Source organism: Ornithorhynchus anatinus, chromosome 5 (genome assembly GCF_004115215.2).
Source record: "Ornithorhynchus anatinus isolate Pmale09 chromosome 5, mOrnAna1.pri.v4, whole genome shotgun sequence".
NCBI classification, from domain to species: Eukaryota; Metazoa; Chordata; class Mammalia; order Monotremata; family Ornithorhynchidae; genus Ornithorhynchus; species Ornithorhynchus anatinus.
The window spans coordinates 58945624-58959060 of NC_041732.1; positions in this window are offsets into that span (position 1 = coordinate 58945624).

Genomic DNA, 13437 nt, shown 5'->3' on the forward strand with positions numbered 1-13437 from the left:
CATTAAAAACAGCAACAATCCCCGCACCTCAGAAGGGAACAGAGTGTTGAAAAGAGAACGGAGAATGTTAGCACAGCTATGGAGTCTTGGACCTAGAAGAATTTGGTAAGCGGGTCTGAGTGGTGAGAAATTAATTCTACTCTGCCTCTACGTTTGATGTCTTCTGGGTTTGAATTTCCAGTGATTACTGAATCAGTGTCCATGCTTGCCAAATTCCTCCTAGTGTAGGGCTGAGCACACTGTAAGAAGGGATTGGGGGATTGAAGGGATTGGGGTGATATTCATCTCACCCTCAGCCCCACAGCATTTACGTACATAGGCAACATTTATTTTGATGTCTGTCTCTCCGTCTAGATTGTAGGCTAGGGAACGTGTCTACCAACTCTGTTCTATTGCATTCATTCATTCATTCAATCATATTTACTGAGTGCTTACTGTGTGCAGAGCACTGTACTAAGCACTTGGAATGGACAATCTGGCAATGGATAGAGACAATCCCTGCCCAACAACTGGCTCAGAGTCTAAAAGGGGGGAGACAAACAACAACACAGAACAAGTAGACAGGCATCAATACCATCAAAATAGATAAATAGAATCATAGATGTATACACATCATTAATAGATAGAGTAATAATAATAATAATGTTGGTATTTGTTAAGCGCTTACTATGTGCAGAGCACTGTTCTAAGCGCTGGGGTAAACACAGGGGAATCAGGTTGTCCCACGTGGGGCTCACAGTCTTAATCCCCATTTTACAGATGAGGGAACTGAGGCACAGAGAAGTTAAGTGACTTGCCCACAGTCACACAGCTGACAAGTGGCAGAGCTGGGATTCGAACTCATGAGCCCTGACTCCCAAGCCCGTGCTCTTTCCACTGCGCCACGCTGAGTAATAAATAATATACACAAATATACACAAGTGCTGTGGGGAAGGGAAGGGGTAGAGTGGAGGGAGGGAGTAGGGGGAATGGGGAGGAGAGAAGGGGCACAGGGAAAGGGAAGGATCAGTCTGGGAAGGCCTCCTGGAGGAGGTGAGCTCTCAGTAGGGCTTTGAAGAGGGGAAGGGAGTTAGTTTGGCGGAAGTGAGGAAGGAGGGCATTCTCGGTCAGTGTTAGGATGTGGGCCAGGGGTCGATGGCGGGACAGGCGAGAACGAGGCACAGTGAGGAGGTTAGTGGCAGGGGAGCGGAGTGTACAGAGTGAGCTGCAGAAGGAGACAAGAGAGCTGAGGTAGGAAGAGGCCAGGTGATGGAGAGCTCTGAAGCCAAGAGTGAGGAGTTTTTGCTTCATGCGAAGTTTGATAGGCAACCACTGGAGGTGTTTGAGGAGGGGAGTGACATGCCCAGACCATTTCTGTAGGAAGATGATCCGGGCAGAGGAGTGAAGTGTAGACTGAAATGGGGAGAGACAGGAGAATGGGAGATCGGGAAAAGCTGATGCAATAATCCAGTCGGGTTAGTATGAGAGATTGTACGATCACAGTAGTAGTTTGGATGGAGAGGAAAGGGCGGATCCTGGTGATATTGTGAAAGTGAGACCAGCAGGTTTTGGGGACGGATCGGATGTGTGGGGTGAATGAGAGAGCGGAGTCAAGGATGACACCGAAGTTGCGGGCTTGTGAGACGGGAAGGATGGTAGTGCCATCCACAGTGACGGGAAAGTCAAGGAAGGACAAGGTTTGTGAGGGAAGATAAGGAGCTCAGTCTTGGACATGTTGAGTTTTAGGTGGCGGGCGGACATCCAGGTGATGTCCTGAAGGCGGGAGATAGGAGCCTGGAGGGAGGGAGAGAGAACAGGGGAGAAGATGTAGATTTGGATGTCTTCTGCTCAAAGATGACAGTTAAAGCCATGGGAGCAAATGAGTTCAGCAAGGGAGTGAGTATAGATGGAGAACAGGAATTGTACTCTCCTAAGAGCTTAGTACAATGCTCTGCACCTAATAAGCCATTGATTTATTGCAAATACAATTCATTTATTGAATGATTGAGAGAGAAAGCCACCACCTTACCCCTTCTTACCTCCCTCTACAACCCAGCTCTCAAGCTTCGCTCCTCTAATGCCAACCTTCTCTCTGTGCCTCACTCTCACCTATCTCACAGCTGACCCCTAGTTCATGTCCTGCCTCGGGTCTGGAACGTCCTCCTTCCTCAAATCTGACTGACAATTACTCTCTCTGCCTTCAAAGTCTTATTGAGAGCGCATCTCCTCCAAGAGGCCTTCCCATATTAAGCCCTTCTTTTCCTCTTCTTCCACTCCCTTCTGCATCGCTTGACTTCCTCCCTTTGTTCTTCCCACCTTTCCAGCCCCACAGCACTTATGTACATATCTGCTTATTTATTTGCATCGATGTCTGTCTCTCCCCCTCTAGACTGTAAGGTTGCTGTGGGTAGGGATTGTGCTCTATGAATACGATTGAATTTCATTTGATCTGTACTTATGGAGCGCTTACTGTGTGCAGAGCACTGTACTAAGTGCTTGGGAAGTACAGTTCAGGAATGAACGAATAAGTGAAGAGGATGGAGAGGATCTTGAGATTCTCCTCTAGGTATATGATTAAATGTCTTGAAGCTAATATGAGAGTTGGAGGAGTTGGAATTTTCCAGAAGAGGACCAGAGATGATGGCCAATAGCTTAGAATTTTTGCACCCACACCATTTGGGTAGAGGGGTGTGAAGTATTCTCAGCATTTTACGGGATGATGTTTTATTTCAGACCCAGGATCGAGCTGTACAGAGTCACCCGAAGAACATGTCGTTCCCATCCTCCCCCCAGCAACAAGCACAGAACTTTCCTCGCTTGCCCAGGGCAACAGTGTTGAACAGTCCTCCTTGCTCTGGCCGAGTCCTTCCTGCTTAATAATAATTATTCTGGCAACCGGTAAGCACTTGCTATGTGCCAGGAACTATACTAAACTCTGGGGCAAAATGGGGATTAAGACTGTGAGCCCCATGTAGACCAGGGACCGTGTCCAACCAGAATACCTTGTATCTACCCCAGCGCTTAGAACAGTGCCTGGCATAGTAGGCATTTAACAAATACCATTAATTTTAAAAAAAGGGAGAGTGAGTCAAGGAAAAGAGGCCTTAACTGAGGAAGGCTTCTTGGCAAAGATATGACTTTAATAACGCTTTGAAGATGAAGAGAGTGGTGATGGCTTAGAGCCAGAGACCAAAAAGCCCAGTGGGGAGAGCCTTGGCAGACCTGCAGGGAAGAATGGAAACCAAAGCAAACACTGTGGCTTTCAGACTGGAAACTGCCCCGGATACTTCTTCCCAAATGCCCAGCTGCTTCTGTCTGGCTTGACAAGCCCTTCCTGATGTGCTGATGATGATGTGGCAAGAGCAGAGAATGTGTCTGTTCCTTTGCACTCTCCCAGATGCTTAGTTCAGTATATTGCACAGAGTAAGAGCTCAAAAGTTGCCATGGATTGATTGATCGATCTGTGTCGCTGCTAGAGTCACAGTGGGGAGAAGTGGGGTCAGGAGGCTGGAATATAGCGATAGTCTGGGATTAAGGAACAGAGCTGGGATTAGGGAAGCAGCGTGGCCCGATGGAAAAAGCTTGGGCCTGGGAGTCAGAGGACCTGGGTTCTAATCCTGGCTCTGTAACTTGCCCACTGTCTGACTTTGGGCAAATTACTGCACTTCTCTGTTCTCTTTCCCACTTAGACTGCCAGCCACATGTGGGACCTGGTAATCTCAAATCTACCCCAGTGCTCACTACAGTGATTGGAACATTGTAAGCATTTAACAAATCCTACAGTTATTATTATTATTATAGCTCAGAATAGAGATGGAATGGTGGAGTCTAGAAAAACCTCCTCTAGGGAATATGTGGTGGGTCAATCAATCAGTGGTATTTACTGAGCACCTATCCTGTGCAGAGCACTGCTCTAAGCCATGAGGACCTTGGTGTTATTCTGTAAATTATTTTAATGTTTGTCTCCTGATCTAAACTGTAAACTCTCTGAGGGCGGGGATCATGTCTACTAACTGTGAGAAGCAGTGTGCCTTCCTGGTTGATAGAGCCTGGGAGTCGGGAAGGACGTGGGTTCTAATCCCAGCTCTGCCACTCATCTGCTGTGGGAACATGGGCAAGTCACTTCAATTCTCTGTGCCTGAGTTACCTGATCTGTAAAATGGGGATTAAAATTGTGAGCCCTATGTGAGACAGGGACTGTGTCCAACTTGATTAACCTGTATCTACCTCAGCATTTGGAACAGTGGCTGGCACATAATAAGCACTTGAAGAACACCATAAAAAATGCTGACATCTTCATGTGCCTGCTGTGTGATCTTGGGCAAGTTACTTAATTTCCCTGGGCCTGAAAATTTTAAAAATGCCATTAAAAAAATGTAAAAATTTTACTGTATTGCACTCCCCAAATGTGGAATACAGTGATTTGTACTCAGTAGGTGCTCAATTAATGAGACCCTCCATTAGACTCTCAGTTCTGTTGTATTTTTTATAATATTTGTTAAATGCCTACTATGTGTTGGGCACACTGTTCTAAGTGCTGGGGTAGACACAAGTTGATCAAATATGACACAGTCCATGTCCCACATAGGGCTCACAGCCCTAATCCTCATTTTACAGATGAGGTAACTGAGGCATAGAGAAGTTAAGTGACCTGCCCAAGGTCTCAAAGCAGATGGTGACAGAGTTGGGATTAATGTAGTCTCCCAAGTGCTTAGTACAGTGCTCTGCACACAGTAAGCACTATATAAACCCTATTTTAAAACAGTATTTGTTAAGCACTTACTACTTGTCAAAAGCTGTTCTAAGCACTAGGCAGATTCAAGGTAAGTCAGACACCATCCCTGTCTCACATGGGGCTCACAGGTATCGAACAGGAATTGAATCCCTATTTTAAAGTTGAGGAAACTGAGGCACAGAGAAATTTGACTTGCCCAAGGTCACACAGCAAGCATTTGGGTAGAGCCAGGATTAGTCTTCTGATTAATCCCAGATCTGTGCTCTTTCCATTAGACCATGCTGCTTCTGATTGATAAATACCATTGACATTATTATTTCCTTGGGCCATGAAGACTTGTTTGCAGGCGTCCTTTCCTGGGAATTCTTTATCTCGTCAACCACCTGATCAGAAAGAGAGGGGAGCTGGGAAGGGGGAGAGAACATACATCCAGGGGAAGCTCCTCTTCCACAGGGAGAATCGAGCTACTGTTGCTGAGTTTCTGCCTTCAATCTAAAGAAATTTTTCAACATCCAGGCCAGAGGACAACTGGGATTTACCTTTTCCAGGAAATATAGAAAATAATGATGATGATGGTACTTGTTAAGCCTGGATTATGTTCTAAGCACTGGGGTGGATACAAGATAATCAGGTTGGACACAGTCCCTGACCCAAACGGGGCTCACAATCTCAATCCTCATTTTACAGATGAGGTAACTGAGTCACAGAGAAGTTAAGTGACTTGCCCAATGTCACAGAGCAGACAAGTGGAGGAGCAGGGATTAGAACCCAGGACCTTCTGACTCCCCAGCCTTTGCTCTATCCACCACCCCACGCTGCTTCATCAGTGGAGGGGGAGACCTCCTAAGGTAAGTTAGAAGCAGGATAGGTGGGGGGAGTCCGGCCTAGGAATTGAAGCCTCCCTACACAATTCAATCACTCAGTCAACAGTATTGACTGAGCCCCTCCTGATTGCCTACTTGAAGATACAGTGGAAATAGTAGACATGAGCCCCTGCTCTCAAGGAGTTTACAATCTAGCAGGGGAGACAGAAACTTAAATGAATTACAGCTAGGAAGAAATGGCCTAATGGAAAGAGCATGGGTCTTGGAGCCAGAGGACCTAAATTCTAATCCCGGCCCCTCCACTTGTCTGTTTATGTGACCTTCACTTCTTCCTCTTCAAATGCCTTCCAGTCGTTTCCGCCCCATAACAACTCCATGCACACACCCTCTTCAGCACATCCCATCTTCTGTCATAAAATTGTTATAGTACGCATATCCACGGAGTCTTCTTGGTAAAGATACGGAAGTGGTTTACCATTGCCGTCTTCCACGCAGTAAAAACTTGAGTCTCTGCCATTGCCGCTGATCAGCATTTTCATCACTTGATCATCGGCCCTTGACTCTTTCCCATGCCACTACTGCCCAGCATGGGTGAATCGACTTTGTCTGACGCTTTGGCTTAGCCCTTTCCATTATGGGTAGCCCTAAATGGAATAGCGCTAAGGTTCATCAGTGTATGTAAACTCTCTTGGCACGATAAGGCCTCGATTCATAGGAGTGAATCAGCTACCTCATCTGTAAAATGGAGATTAAGACTGTGAGCCCCATGTGGGACATGAACTGTGTCCAACCTGATGACCTTGTGCTACCCTAGTGCTTAGAACAGTGCCTGGTACAGAGTAGGTGCTTAGCAAATACCATTAAAAAATATATATCCACATTAGTGCTACGGGTAGTAGAGAGCCACTCGAGCAATCAATCATTTTTATTGAGCACTTATTTTATGTAGAAACTGTACTAAGTGCTTGGGAGAGTACAATATAACATAAGGAGCTTGCAGTCTAGCGGGGGAGACAGACACTGATATGACTCCTTCCCTTCTTCCAGCAATCTGGGAGTCAGAGGATTTAGATTCTAATCCTGGCTCTGCTAATTGCTTGCTGTGTGACCTTGGGTAGGTCGCTTAACTTCTCCATGCCTCAGTTTCCTCAACTGTAAAATGGGGATTAAATACCTCTTCTCCCTCCTACTTGGACAGTGAGACCTGTGAGGGCCAGGAACTGTGCCCTATCCAAGTAACCTGTACGATCCCAGTACTTCAAACATTGCTTGACACATAGTAAGTGCTTAAAAAATAATGTAAAAAACTCAATCATTCATATTTATTGATTACTTACTGTAGGCAGAGCATTCTACTAAGTGACTAGGAGAATACAGTATGAAAGAATTGGTAGACATGTTCCCTGCCCACAAGGAGCTTTCAAGGCACTTACGTACATATCTTTATACTAGATTAGAGCACGGGTCTGGGAGTCAGCGGGTCATGGGTTCTAATCCGGGCTCTGCCACTTGTCTGCTGTGTGACCTAGGGCAAGTCACTTCACTTTGCCTCATTTGCCTCATCTGTGAAATGGAGATTAAGACTGTGAGGCCTGTGTGGGACAGGGACTGTGTCCAACCAGATTATCTTGTTTCTACCCCAGAGTTTAGAACAGTGCCTGGCACTGTTGACAAATACCATAAGGTTGGGGTTTTTTTAGGTTGCTTCCCCCTACCTTTAATTGTTTTATAAGGGTCTGTCTTCTTTTTAGATTGTAAATTCTCTGAGGGAAGAGATCTTATCTAATTACTTTACTGTGCTTTCCCTCCCTTCAAACCCTTACTGAAGGCACATGTCCTCCAAGAGGCCTTCCCAGACTAAGGCCTCATTCTGTCTTCTCCCATTCCTTTCTGCATCACCTTGATTTGATAGCACTAATCTGTAATATATCCATAATTCACTTATTGATATTAATGTTTTCCTTCCCTTCTAGACTCTAAGCCCCTTGTGGGCAGGGAATGTGCCTTCCAATTCTACTGTATTATACTCAAAGTGCTTAGTACAGTGCTCTGCACATGGTAAGAGTTCAATAAATACAATTGATTAAAAAGCTCCTTGTGCAGTCCTCTGCACAGAGTAAGCATTCAATAACTACTATTGATGGATTGATTAAGTGCTTATGTTAGATAAAAGGGTTCAAGTGGCAGCTGGGGGAAATAGAGTGAGGAGATAAGAGTTTATTGGGAAAAACTTCCAGGAGGAGATAAGAACACACAGTAAGTGCTCAGTAAATATGATTGAATGAATGAGATTAGAAAGGGACCAGAACTGAACCTTGAGGCACTCCCACAGATAGGGATTGAGAGGCAGAGGAGGAGCCTGCAAAAGATACAAAAATGGAAGGGCCAGAGAGTTAGGAGAACTAGGAGAGGATGATGTCAGTGAGACCAAGGTGGAATAATGTTTCCAGAAGAAGGTGGTGTTTGCCAGTGTTGAAGACAGCTGAGAGTTTGCGGAGGATTGGGATGGAGTAGAGGCCATTGGATTTGGCAAGATGGCAAGCATTGTGAGCTCTGAGTAGGAGATTTCTGTGGAACGAAGTGGGCAGAAGCCAGACTATAATAATAATGTTGGTATTTATTAAGCGCTTACTATGTGCAGAGCACTGTTCTAAGCATTGGGGTAGATACAGGGTAATCAGGTTGTCCCACGTGAGACTCACAATCTTAATCCCCATTTTACAGATGAGGTAACTGAGGCACAGAGAAGTTAAGTGACTTGCCCACAGTCACACAGCTGACAAGTGGCGGAGCCGGGATTCAAACCCATGACCGCGGACTCCCAAGCCCGGGCTCTTTCCACTGAGCCACGAGAGAATTGGAGAAGAGGAACTTGAAAGAGTGGGTATAAGCAACTTGCTCAAGGAGTCTGGAGAGGAAGGATAGGAGGGAGATGGGGCAATAACTGGAGGGAGCCATAAGGTCAAGGGAGAGTTCTTTTAGGATGGGGAGACATGAGCATGTTAGAAAGCACTGGAGAGTGAACAGTTGAAGATGGTAGTCAGGGAGGGAAGAAGGAGGGGGCAAGTGCTTTGATAAGGTGTGAAGGGATGGGGTTGGATGCGCAGGTGGAGGGGGTGGATTTTGAGAGAAGGCAGGCGATATCTTCTCGAGGTACTTCTAGGATAGTAGGAGGGAGGTACTGGAGAGGAGCAGGGGAGATTTTAGGGAGTTGAAACCTGATAGTTTCAATTTTCTTCACAAAGTAAGTGGCTGGGTAATTCATTCATTCATTCAATTGTACTTATTGAGCACTTACTGTGTGCAGAGCACTGTACTAAATGCTTTGGAGAGTACAAGTATAGCCTTATTTCTCACCCCATAATAAATATAATTCCTCATGGAAATGGTACAGAGGGGTCCATGAATTAGACCCTAAGATCATTTTGTTTTATAACTGCTTTTCAGATAGTCTTTTCTTTCCTGGTAAAAATTTGGAACCAGATCCTTTTTTTAAAACTGGTATTTATTAAGCACTTCCTATGTGCCAGGCACTGTACTAAGCTGTGGGGTAGATACAAGTCTAATCAAGTTGGATGCAATAATAATAATAATAATAATGGTATTTGTTATTATGTTTAAGCTCTGTTCTAAGCACTGGGGTAGATACAAATAACCAGGTTGTCCCACATGGGGCTCACACTCTTAATCCCCATTTTACAGATGAGGGAACTGAGGCACAGAGACGTTAAGTGGCTTGCCCAAGGTCACACAGCAGACAATACATGTGTACATGTCCCACCTGAGGCTCATAGTTTTAATCCGCATTTTACAGACGAGGTAACTGAGATCCAAAGAAGTAAAGTGATTTGCCCAGGGTCACATAGTAGACAAGTGGCAGAGTGGAATTAAAACTCAGGTCCTCTAACTCAGGCCCGCTCTATCTGGTCCACACTGCTTTTATATCCTGCATTCAAATTTTCAGTACCACGGCTCCCACCTCAGCTCCTTCCACAGCTCAAACAGTGCCTGTGTTCACCAGGACGTCACAGGGGGAAAGTACCAGCTCTGGAGCAGAGGGAGTTAGGAAAATTGGTCTGGTATGGGTGAATTCGGGGGTGATTCGTGGGTCTTGAGGACCTGTTCTGTGGGGTGTCAGGGTTGACCACCTCATTTTCTCCCCACCACCAGGGTGTCCCAGATCCCTTACCATCCTAAACCCCCTTTGTACATCTCTGTTATTTTCTCAGGGGCTTTTGCTACCTCACAGTGGCTGAACGGAGCACAGAGAAGTAGGCCTCAGACCCTGCCTTTGGGCCCCTAAAAGTAAAGAAGCCTGTGCTACTTAATCTTTTTGGTCCACCAAACTGGCTGCCTCGGCATAAAGGACCCCAGGCAGGGAGTTCGGTAGAGGTGGGGAGAGAAGAGAGAACCATATATTCATTCAATCGTATTTATTGAGCACTTACTGTGTGCCAAGCACTGTACTGAGCGCTTGGAAGAGTATACTATAACAACAAACGGACACATGCCTTGCCCAAATGAGCTCACAGCCCGGAGGGGGAGAATCGACAATAGACTGTGATTGGCGCTGTTTGAGATTCCTGAAAGGAATTCAGGACGAAGTGAATCTGAGAAAGCCCAAAGCCAGGCTGACGGAGATCTAATCAAGAAATAGGGTGGCCCAGTGGAGAGAGCTCCGGGATGGGAGTCAGGAAAGCTCGGTTCTAATCTCAGCTCTGCCACTTGCTTGCTGTCTGACTTTGGGCAAGTCACTTCTCTGGGCCTCAGTTTCCTCATCTGTAAAATGTATGATGTTACCAGGGGTTCTCAGCCCTAAATCCCACCTGAAAGAGCCCCCCGCCCCCGAGAGATACTTTAGGAGTGCCCAGATCTGATCCAGCCTCCACTGGGTCCTAAAATCCCTCTAGATCTCCCGTTCTCAGGGCTCCTCAAGTCTCTGCACCCCTGTCACTGCTACAGCTCTTTGACTCTTCATCACCCATTCTTCCTCCCCCTTAGGAGGTGAGTCCCGCGTGGGATAGATGGGGACTGTGTTAATCTGGTTGTAGTTTATCTACATAGTATAAGTGCTCAAGAAACACCACCATTATTATCAAAGAAGGCTGGTGAACTAACGGAGTTTCCACAGACTCAGGACCAGCCCCACCTGCAGGGGTCTGCTGTGACCCCAGGAAAAGGCAACCAGCCCTATTTTTTAAAGGTATTTGTTAAGCACTTAAGTACTAAGCACTGTACTGAGCGCCAGGGTAGATAATAATAATAATGTTGGTATTTGTTAAGGGCTTACTATATGCAGAGCACTGTTCTAAGCACTGGGGTAGACACAGGGGAATCGGGTTGTCCCACGTGGGGCTCACAGTCTTCATCCCCATTTTACAGATGAGGTAACTGAGGCCCAGAGAAGTGAAGTGACCTGCCCACAGTCCCACAGCTGACAAGTGGCAGAGCCGGGATTTGAAACCATGACCTCTGACTCCAAAGCCCGTGCTCTTTCCACTGAGCCAAGATGCAAGTGAGTCAGATTGGACACAGTCCATGCCCCCCATGGGGCTCACAGTCTTAATTCCCATTTTACAGAGAAGTGAAGTGACTTGCCCTGGCAGAACTATCAGCACCCTGGAGAAATTTCTTCTGCAGGCTCACTGGGAAGTTGTGGAACTGAGTGTTCTTGGCTGGGGAGAGAGGAGGCCATCTGATGTGTTTGGTAATATTATCTGGGGACAGCAATCATATTTATTCAGTGCTTACTGAGTGCAGAGCACTGTACTAAGTGCTTGGTAGAGTATAATAGAACAGAGGTGGCAGACATGTTCCCTGCTCACAAGGACCTTCCGTCTAGGGGGGAAACAGACATTAATATGAACAAATAATGGACAATTCCAGAAGTGCTGTGGAACTGGGGGTGAATAAAGGGTGCAAATCCATGTTCCAATTCCGGCTCCACCACTTGCCTGCTGTGTGACCTCGAGCAAGTCACTTCACTTCTCAGTTCCCTCATCTGTAAAATGGGGACTAAGGTTTTGAGCCCATGTGGGACATAGACTGTGTCAAACCAGAATACCTTGTATCTATCCAAGTATTTAGTGCAGTGCCTGGCACCTAGTAAGTGGTTAACAAATACAGAAAAAATAGGAGCTATAGGGTGTGAATCACTTGAAATACGCTCTCTTCTAGAGGATTGGGAATCATGACCTTTCAGAGTAATGACCTTCATGGCCTTGTGTCTGAGAGCAGTAGATCAGGAACTGAAAGTGATTCATCTGTCATCAGCTATTAGCTAAGCCACTCTTTCACACCCAAGGAACAATTACCATCAGCTGCATCATCATGTCATACAAAAGGCCGATTTCATGTTTTGGTATTCTGGGCATGTTATGTTATGCTAAACTGACACTTTGGCTATCGAATAATAATAATGTTGGTCTTTGTTAAGCGCTTTACTATGTGCCGAGCACTGCTCTAAGCGCTGGGCAGCGCTTAGAACAGTGCTCGGCACATAGTAAGCGCTTAACAAAGACCAACATTATTACAGGGTAATCAGTTTGTCTCACATGAGGCTCACAGTCTTCATCCCCATTTTTACAGATGAGGTAACTGAGGCACAGAGAAGTTAAGTGACTTGCCCACAGTCACACAGCTGACAAGTGGCAGTCTATGAGGGGGTTGAAAGACAGTTAGTACTTTAGGTTGTGGATTCTGACAGAGCCATTCATGACCTTGGTTTCCTCATCTATGAATGAATCGACCCAGTGTTTAGCGCAGTTCCTGGTACATAGTAAGTGCTTAACAAATACTATGGAAAATAACCCACATGCCAGCGAGGAGGGATCCATCCCAGGGTGCTTCACAGATGAGATAGTAGGGTGAGCTTATTTTAAGTGCACATCCACTTCCACTTAGTAGAGGGAGCACAGGCCTGGGACTCAGAAGGACCTGGGCTCTCATCCAGGCTCAGCCTCTGATGTGCTGTGTGACCTTGGGCAAGTCAATTCACTTCTCTGGGCCTCAGTTACCTCAGCTGTAAAATAGGGTTTAAGACTGTGAGTGCTGCGCTGGTTACAAGCAAATTGAGTTGGACATAGTGTCCCATGAGGAACTCACAGTGGGACATGGATTGGGTCCAACTTGATTAGCCTGTATCTATCCCAGTTCTTAGAACAATGCTTGGCGCATAATAAGTGCTAACAAATACCATTAAAAAAAGGGTCATCTCCTGGCTAGATAAGTTCCTCTACTTGGGGTTATCACGCTCCAGTGAGTGTTACATCTCCTCCAACTCAGCTGCACAAGGTAGGGAAGTAGGAGGACTATTTGCGGTGAGGAGTCCTTTGGATTTCTGTGGGCAGTGCTTACGGAAAGGACAAAACAGACAGAGTCCTTAACGGAAAAATACAAGCTCTTTATTTCTTCCTGGCACAGGCTCAGTTATACATGCATCATCGTTACACCTGAACCACCAAGAGTGCACAACTTTGATTTCTAGCTAGCGTTTTCAAGGAGGGTGGGAGCAACTAATTCCTAAAGACTCAGTATCTCCCATTCCCTGGAGCAGTTTCTCAGTGCTCAAGGAGTCGGCCCCTTGAGAAGCAGTGTGGCCTAGTGGCTAGAGCACAGGCCCGGGAGTCAGAAGGGCCTGAGTTCTAATCCTGACTCCTCCATTTATCTGCTGTGTTACCTTGGGGAGGTCACTTCTCTTCTCTGTACCTCAGTTAAATGGGGACTGAGACCGTGAGCCCCACATGGGACGGGGACTATGTCCAACTCAATTTGCTTGTAACCACCGCAGCTTTTATTACAGTACCTGGTACATAATAATAATAATAATGTTGGTATTTGTTAAGCGCTTACTATGTGCAGAGCACTGTTCTAAGCGCTGGGGTATATAGGTTCATCAGG